This window comes from Nicotiana tabacum, chromosome 1 (genome assembly GCF_000715075.1).
Source record: "Nicotiana tabacum cultivar K326 chromosome 1, ASM71507v2, whole genome shotgun sequence".
Lineage (NCBI taxonomy): Eukaryota > Viridiplantae > Streptophyta > Magnoliopsida > Solanales > Solanaceae > Nicotiana > Nicotiana tabacum.
Genome location: NC_134080.1, coordinates 169,294,487 through 169,303,641, shown reverse-complemented (window position 1 = coordinate 169,303,641; position 9,155 = coordinate 169,294,487).

Here is a 9,155-nt window from a genome sequence, read left to right as displayed (position 1 = left end):
ATTAGCTTTCCAGTAATATATTGTAAATCCCAAACAAAGTTCCGAGCTAAAGGTTATATGCATTTTACTATACATTGTGCAGTATGCCTGCTCGATTCTTCGTTCATTTTTAATTATCATCCGTTGATCACCGAACACGATGCCGGCTTAATTTCTTGGGCTTTTACTCAGACTTTAATTTCAAAATTACTTTAGTTCATACCATAACATCTATATAGCCCGGAGTAACTCCTACAAGGCATAAAATAGATGAGAAAAACTCCAAATACATTAATAAACTTGAATTATCTCAATCCCAAACTTTAAAGATGAGAAAAAACTCCAAAACATTAATAGCCAAAAATGGTCAGCTGTTCTGCCTTGTTTCTTGTGCCAGATGATTCCGAAACTCACTTTTGATGCCTCCAATTGATTTCTCGTAAAATGCTTTTCAAGTTAGGCTTTTGAATCACGCTATTTCACCTTATAATGAAAGAGATATGTTGGTTTCAATATTTGGAAATACTACAGATTTGTAAATACGAATTCAGTTGCAATTTTTTAATTAATTTGAAAAATCTAGCAATCCAATTCTTAGTAAAATGACCATAAATCCCTCATACGGTGTTGAAACATGATAATTTCAGTTGATATGGTTCAAAAATTACGATACGAATATAATTTTTTAGTCAAACACAAATCGAAGGATGTCACTCAATATGGTAACATTAATGCTCAAATCGACGTCAAAATCGAAAACAATCACCATACAACTCAAACTTATCCAAAACTCATCAAAATTTAACCAAACATCGTGGACATGTGCAAAATCATCATACAAACTTATTGAAATAATTAAAATCTGATTTTGAGTCCATTTACCTAAAATTCAAACCTTCGTCAACTCTTCAAACTTAAAGCTTCTAAAACGTGAATCATTCCAAATCAATTCTGAACCGCTCGAAAATTGAAACCAACCATACACGTAAGTCATAATATATAATATAAAGCTACTTAATATCTCAATCACCGAATGGAACGCTAAAGCTCAAAACAACCGATCGGGTCGTTACATCTACACAAAAGTCAAACTCCGGTCAACTCTTACCGCTTAAGCTTCTAAAATAAGAATCTTCTTTCTAAATCAATCCCGAATCATCCGAAAATAGAACCTGACCGCATTGCAAGTCACATACATAATACGAACCTACTCGAGACCTTAAGCCACCAAATGTGACGCTTATTCTCAAAACGACCAGTCGGGTCGTTACAGACAACGACAACGACGACGACAACGACAATAACACTAACGAATTCAATATTAATATTTATAAGATGAATGATTAATAAGAAAATGGGAATTGACTACGTCAAAAGAGTTTGATAATTTACGGGCATTCATGTTCTCTCTTGGTCTTATTTTTAGTAGAAGCCAATACCACCCCAAAAGTTAACATGAAAAAATACTACTATAAAAGTAAAATGAGCGTGTTTGGAAGTCCAAAACTGAAAATGTGATCCCATATTCTTTATTTCTAGTATATTATTTTTAAATATTCTTAACAAGTGAGCCCCATTCTTCTTTATTTTGAGTTCCTACCTTCACTATCCCTCCTCCTCTTTGTAATGATCAGGCTGGTCGTTTTGAGAATTAATGCTCCAATCACCTATTAACTACTTCCCCTGAGTCTATTTATGCTATTATGATTAGCCGGGATGGTTCATCTTCACTTTCAGAGTGTCTTGGGACACTTAATCCCCAAATGAGAGTTTAAGATTTAGAATTTGGACCGTAGTCGGAGCAGTGTGAAAACGCTCCGAAATGGAATTCCGTTAATTCTGTTAGCTCCCTTGGGTGATTTTGGGCTTAGTGTCTGGATTGTGATTTGGAGGTCCGTAACTTATTTAGGCTTGAAATGCCGAAAGTTGAATTTTGGAGTTTTCGGGCCGATAGTGAAATTTTGATATTGGGGTCAAAATCTGATTCCGGAAGTCGGAATAGGTCCATAGTGTCGAATATGACTTATGTGTAGAATTTGGGGTTAATCGAACATGGTTTTATTGGTTTAGCATCGATGGTAGAATTTTGAGATTTCAAGTTCATTAAGTTTGGATTGGAGGGTGATTCGTGGTTTTAGCGTTGTTTGATATGATTTGAGGATTTGACTGATTCAGTATGATGTTTTAGGATTTGTTGGTATGTTTGGTTGAGGTCCCAGAGGATTCGGCTGAGTTTTGGGTGCTTAACGGATCAAGTTTTGGAATGTATGTTATTGTTAAAGTCTTCAGACTTTTGTAGTTTTCGCACCTGCGGTGGGGAGGCCGTAGATGCCGGATTGCATGCGTAGGAGTAGAAGTGCATAAGCGGATAAATGGAGGAGTGCCAGGGGTCGCAGGTGCGAGGTGCATTCCGCATCTACGATGCCTGCAGATGCATTGGAAGGACCGCAGAAGCGACCAAATAGCCGTAGGCGCACACGCAGGTGCAGCCCCTTTCTGCGGATGCAGACCTAGCTGGTTTAAGTGAAATCCGCACCTGTGATGATATTTCTGTAGGTGTGGTGGACCCCTTGCAGAAGTGGAAATCGCTGGGCAGAAAAGAGTGAAATCGAGGGTTTCAGTTCATAACTCTTAAAAATTGATTTAGAGCTCGGTAGGAAGCGATTTCTTGAGGGATTTTGAGGGAGAACTATTGGGTAAAGAATTCTAACTCTAATTTGGTTCTAATAAAGTAATCTATTGCTTTTTTTCTCATCTAACTAAGGAATTTGAGGGTAGAAGTTTGGAAATGGGGGAAAAAGTTTCCCAATAGAAAATCTGAGTTTCGAATAAGAATTTGACGTCAGATTGGGATGATTTTTGTACGAGTGAACTTGTGAGTGGGTGGGTGTTCATAATCCGTAACTTTTACATGATTCCGAGATGTGGGCCCAGGGAGGATTTTTGGGCGTTTTTCTTTTTTCTTGCCTTAGCTTTCATTTCTTTAGCTAAATTAGTTTTTTGTAGTTATATTTACGTTATGAAATTGATTTGAATAGATTTGGGCCACTCGGAGTTGGATACTTGTGGTAAGAGCGTGATTTCATATTCATTTGAGCTCGGTTCGAGGTAAGTGGCTTGCCTAACCTTGTGTGGGGAAACTTCCCTTAGAATTTTGGTACTGTTGTTATATGAATGTTGTGTACGTAAGGTGACAAGTGTGTACATGTGCTAATTGTTGAAAAATCCATTTTCATTAAGTAAATGTCTATGTTTTCCTTTAGGAAAGCATGCCTATGTGACTTAACTATCTTATCTAATTTAACTGCCTACTTGGATTATGTGTAGCATGTTTACAGTACAAATTTCCTGTTTTTCTGATGCAAACTTGAATAAAACTGTAGACATCTTTCTTGAGACTGTTGTGTATTTACTTTGGGACTACGAATCAGTATTCCGAGAGATCCCCTTGTATGCTTACTTTGGGACTACAGATTGTTATTTCGGGAGATCCCCCCTGTACATTTATATTTGGGACTATGGGCTGATATCCCAGGAGATCCTCCTGTACTGGATATTTACTTTGGAACTACAGATCGGTATTCAGGGAGATTCTCCTGCATATTTACGATTTGGAATACGGGACGATATCCTGGGAGATCCTCTGCACATTTATGTTTGGGACTACGGGATGTTATCATGGGAGATCCCATGTTGCTATCTCTGTGTACTGAGTAATTTGTTTTGGTGATTTCATTCTTTATCGACTGTTAGCATTTAAATCATACTATTACACTTCATACTATTTTACCTTGTTATATATATATATATATAACAGTAGGGCCCTGACTGATCTCGTCACTACTCGATCGAGGTTAGGCTTGACACTTACTAGGTACCATTGTGGTGTACTCATGCCCTTCCCTGCACATGTTTTTTGTGTGCAGATCCAGGTTCTTCTGCTCAGCCATACTACCCGTGAGGCGGAGCGATTCAGAGACTTACAGGTATACATGCCGCATCTACAGAGCTAGAATTCCCTCTCTATTCTCCCTTTTAGCTATAGACTTCTTGTATTTACATTTGTTTAGACTTCCGAAGTTAGAACATTATGTATTTATTTAGTTTGTGATTCATGAGATTCCGGGTTTGGGAGTGTTTTTTTGTTCAATCTGAGAGGGTGATATTGTATTTGCTGAGCGGCATTTTAAACTTCTTTATTATGTTACCCATAAATTTCTAGTCTCGTATCTTTAATTCCCCTTTCCGCAAATTGGTAGGCTTACCTAGTCGTTGAGACTAGGTGCCACCATGCCAGTTCATGGAGGAAGAACTTGGATCGTGACAATTTGGTATCAGAGCTCTTGGTTCATAGGAGTCATGAATCACAAGCCGGTTTATTAGAGTCTCGCGGATCGGTAAGGAGACGTTTGTACTTATCTTTGAGAGGCTATGTAACTATTAGGAAAATGCCATTTCATTTTATTTCCTTGTTGTCCGAGATTTTTGATATAAAATTTCTAAACATCTGTCTTCTATTCTCTCACAGATGGTGAGGACACATGCTACAAGAGATGACCAGACACCCGCGCCCCCTGCTAGAGCAGCCAGAGGTCGAGGCGGGGGTAGAGGCCGAGGACGCGCACGTGGTACAGCTAGAGCACTCGCGTGAAGTGCCACAGAGGAGCCACCAACAGCTCCAGCCGGAGCCTAGGCACCTGATACACCTACTACTACTACTACTTCAACTCTCTAGGAGACCCTTGCACAGCTCATGAGCATGTATACCACTCTAGGTCAGGAAGGGTTGGTTCCCCTTGCTGCAGCCACATCTCAGGTCGGGGGAGGAGCACAGACTCCCAGCACTCGCACCCCAGAGCAGCGGGTTCAGGTTGATCAGATTCCAGAGGTTATACACGTACCTCATGTAGCCCCAGTTCAACCCGAGGATTGGGCAACAACTTTAGAGGATGAGCAACAGAGGCTTGAGAGGTTCAAGAAGTACACGCCTCCTACATTCAGTAGCCTAGCATCAGAGAATGCTCAGGGATTTCTGGAGGAATGCTACCATATCCTCTGCACTATGGTTATATCAGGATCGAGTGGGGTTTCTTTCACTACCTTCCAGCTTTGAGGAACATCCTATAAGTGGTGGCATACTTTTGAGTTGGACAGTCCAACTGAGGTAGCTTCCCTTACATGGACCCCGTCTTTATATATTTTTTTGAGGGTGTTTGTTCCTCAGAGCCTCGGGGACATATGGCGCGCATAGTTTGAGCATTTGTGCCAGGGTACCATGATAGTTTCAGAGTATGCTGTCTGTTTCACTGACATTGCTAGGCATGCACCGGCCTTAGTTTTTACAATTTGTGAGAGAGTTCGTCGGTTTATTAAGGGGCTCATTCCCAGCATCAGGTCAAGAATGGACCTGGGAGTTGGAGATGGATATTTCTTATTAGCAGGTGGTGAGTATTGCTAGGATAGTATAGGGCATGATTGCTCAGGATAGAGAGGAAAGAGAGGTTAAGAGGTCTCGAGAGTTAGGCTATTATTCTGGTGCCCGTGCCCTAGCTGCAGTTCTTCGTGGTAGGGTTTATGTGAGTCATCCCATTCATTTAGCTCTTCCAGCAGCCAGTGGTATTCCAGCTCCGCCTTGGCCTTAGGAGCCTTATTATGCACCTCTAGTACCTAGTGTGCCTCCTATACGAGGTGCTTTCAGTGGTCAGTCAAGCAGACCTAGCCTGAACTAGTCACAATAGCCATGCCCTCCCAAAGCTTGTTTTGAGTGTGGCGACACATGCCATATGGTGAGGGATTGCCCTAGACTTAGGAGGGGTGCACCTCCACAGACTTCTCAGCCATAACGTGCTCCGCAGAGTTCCTAGTCTATGATCATAGCACCAGTTGCTATCCCATTTGCTCATCCACCTAGAGGTGGAGGTAGGGGAGGTAGAGGTCGCCCTAGAGGGGGAGGCCAGGCCAGATATAATGCCCTTCCAGCCCGTACTGAGGTTATTACCTCCGATTGTATCATCACATGTATTCTTCTGGTTTATCATAGATATGCATCATTTTATTCGATCCAGGCTCCACTTATTCTTATGTGTCCTCTTATTTTTCCTCGCATTTGCCTGTATCTTGGGATTCTTTGTGTTCCTCTATTTATGTTTCTACTTCTGTGGGAGATTCTCTTATTGTGGACCGCATTTATCGGTTTTATTTTATTTCTCTTTGTAGTTTTGAGACCAAAGCCGATTTATTATTTATCAGCATGGTAGATTTTGATGTTATCTTGGACATGGACTGGTTGTCGCCCCATTATGCTATTTTGGATTGTCATGCCAAGATACTGACGCTGGCTATGCCAGGTGTACCACGATTAGAGTTGAGGGGTACTTTAGATCACACTCCCAGTAGAGTTATTTCATTTCTTAAAGCTCAACGAATGGTTGAGAAGGAGTGTGACGCATATCTAGCTTTTGAGAGAGATGTCAATATTAAAACCCCTGTAGTTGATTTTTTTAACGAATCCACTAGGCATTGCCTATGGATAGTTTTTATTTATAAATAACACAAGAAAAAATAAAGTCTGATGTTGCCTTACAATGCATAAGGCTGTAACCAATGAAAACTTCATTAGCCCTATTACCAAGCTTGAATAAGTGATATCCAAACTTGATATTGCACAATGATGTTCTAATGACTATGACTAAATTGCTTAGGAGCGTGATAAACACTAACCTATTGTATCCGAGCATGCTAAGTGTTGATGCTAAGTTCTTGCATTGCCCAGTTTTAAGTGAATGATCCATGACAATGCTGCACCAATATATCGACTCCATAGCTGCTGTCCTTGCCAATCTCATTGCCTTATTTTTCCACTGTTGTCCTAACCTCCAGTCATGCATGCTAAACTTTTGATCAACCTCATCACATTTCTTCAGTTGTTCCTCCTGGTGCCTAATGCTCAGCAAAATACCAGCATATTGTAAAGGAAAGATGTCACATGCAACTCCATAAAGCATGTTGCTTTAATACAATTGTGTGTCATTTCCAGCCTGAATTTGAGTTTCTCTTTGGGTGGCATCCCTTATGGAGTATCGTAGATGAAAAATACATTGGGTACTAAGTTCCAAATGCATTTTTCTCTCCAGTTATTTCTATCCAAAGGGGACAACTTGACTTGCATATATGACTGAGTCCTCTGTGTAGTTTTATTTTGCATCTGCCAATTTGCGTGACAATCACTTGTAGCTGTATAGAGTAGTTGCTATGTTTCACAACTTTGAAACATATCCTTGCTTTTATGCTTATGCATACCTTTGATTCCCTTCCATTGGAATGAGCACTATGTGCTAATACCACCAACTGGAAGTTCCTCAAAAAGTATGGCATAGTTACAGTAACGGCTCCTGCAAAAAAAGAAAACATCTTTAGTATAAAAATCAGTCTCCAACTTCTCTCCCATCTGGATTTGTAATTAATGATCTATCTTCTCAATCAGCCTTGTTTCTTCTTCGTTTGCACTTACTTCTCCGTTAGTACTCATTGCAACACCAAATGATAAGGCTGCTCAATTCCTTACCTGGTTCCCTGTATCCCCTATGCCATGCTGCCCAATTCTATTATACATTTTGAGTAGCTTCCTACTAACTCTTTCCACATTTGAGCCCCTCCATTGTATTCTTGCCATCAGTCCATAATGCCCAATTCTCTTATGTTTTCTGGGTATTTTTTATTCTTTTTTCTTTCTTAGAACCTCCTCCTTATCTAATGTAACATGTTTCATATCTTGCCTTCCCCTACTTCCTGCAGATTGCAACCCACCTTGCCCATTTCGCTTAAACATTTTGGGAATTATATCCACCTTTACTTCTATTTTTTTTTTTCAAAAAATTGCCGCTGCTACTTAAAATGTGCAGCAGATTGCCCTTCTTTGCATCAACATATATTCTTGCCTTTGTTGTCCTTTCAATAGGTTGAGTGCAAAGCACTAATACCACCATTTGAAATTCCATCGAAAGGCAAGTTTTAGTTGCTGAAAAATGACCTGCAAAAAAGAGAAATTTGTTAGCTAAAACCAGTCTCACCATGTACTCCTCACACCTTGCCACCTTACACCTTACCTCCTTGCTACTTTCACCCTCAAATAAGGACATTGGAGTAAGTATTTATTAACTATTCTTCTCCCAAATGAATCTAAATGCCACTAGCCATGACATTCAATCTATCCTACATCCAAAGTATAGTTTGCAAGATGATCCGCCAGTTTGTTTCCTTCCCTGAAAATATGTGAGAACTTGAAATTACCCTACCCAAGAGCTACCAAATCTCCTCCACTTGTTCCACAATACACCAAGGAGGCTTCAACAATCTTTCAACTATAGTTTTCAAGAGCAAAGAGTCCCCTTCATCCAAAGCCATACATGCATGTAATTGTGAGCACTACAAATACTTAAAGCCTTCAGAATTGCTACTGTTTCAGCTTCTGTATTTATTGCAGCATTGATCTTCCTTCCAAGAGCATATACTAAATATCCATCATCATTTCTTATACACAAACCAATTGAGCTCCTCCACAGATTCCCCCATCGAGGCACCATTAGTATTTACCTTCACCCAACCCACCATAGGCAACTCCCAAATGTCCTTGTCATACTTCAGTTAACAAATATTGCCACTTATGAGGAAGATTAACAAGGCCTGGCTTCCTTACTCTTAGAAGAACTTGAAGAAAAGAGGATACCTGGTAAATAACCATGTTGATTGAGACTGCTTCCCCATATTTAAAGTTGTTTCTCCTTTTCCAAAGTACCCATATAATGCAAGAAGGAAGGGCTTGCATTATGGGCTTAATTGTGGGCAGCACCTGAACTATCCAACACCTTGTGATTACCTGATGCAATGTCAAACACTCCAATCGTAACCCTGTTCTAGATAGGAAATATTTCCATACTATCTTGGCGGCCTGTGATGTGAAGAACAAATGTATCAAAGATTCTTCTTTTGGCTCAATATAATACCAACATTTTGAGGCCATACAATATCCCAATAGCCTCATAAAATTATCAAGAAGACGTTTATTTTCCACACTTTCCACATGAAGAATGCAATCTTGAAAGGTAATCCCTTTACTCATATCATTTTTGTATGAAAGTCTTGAATCATTTCTCCTCCTTAAATACTCCCACGCAAGC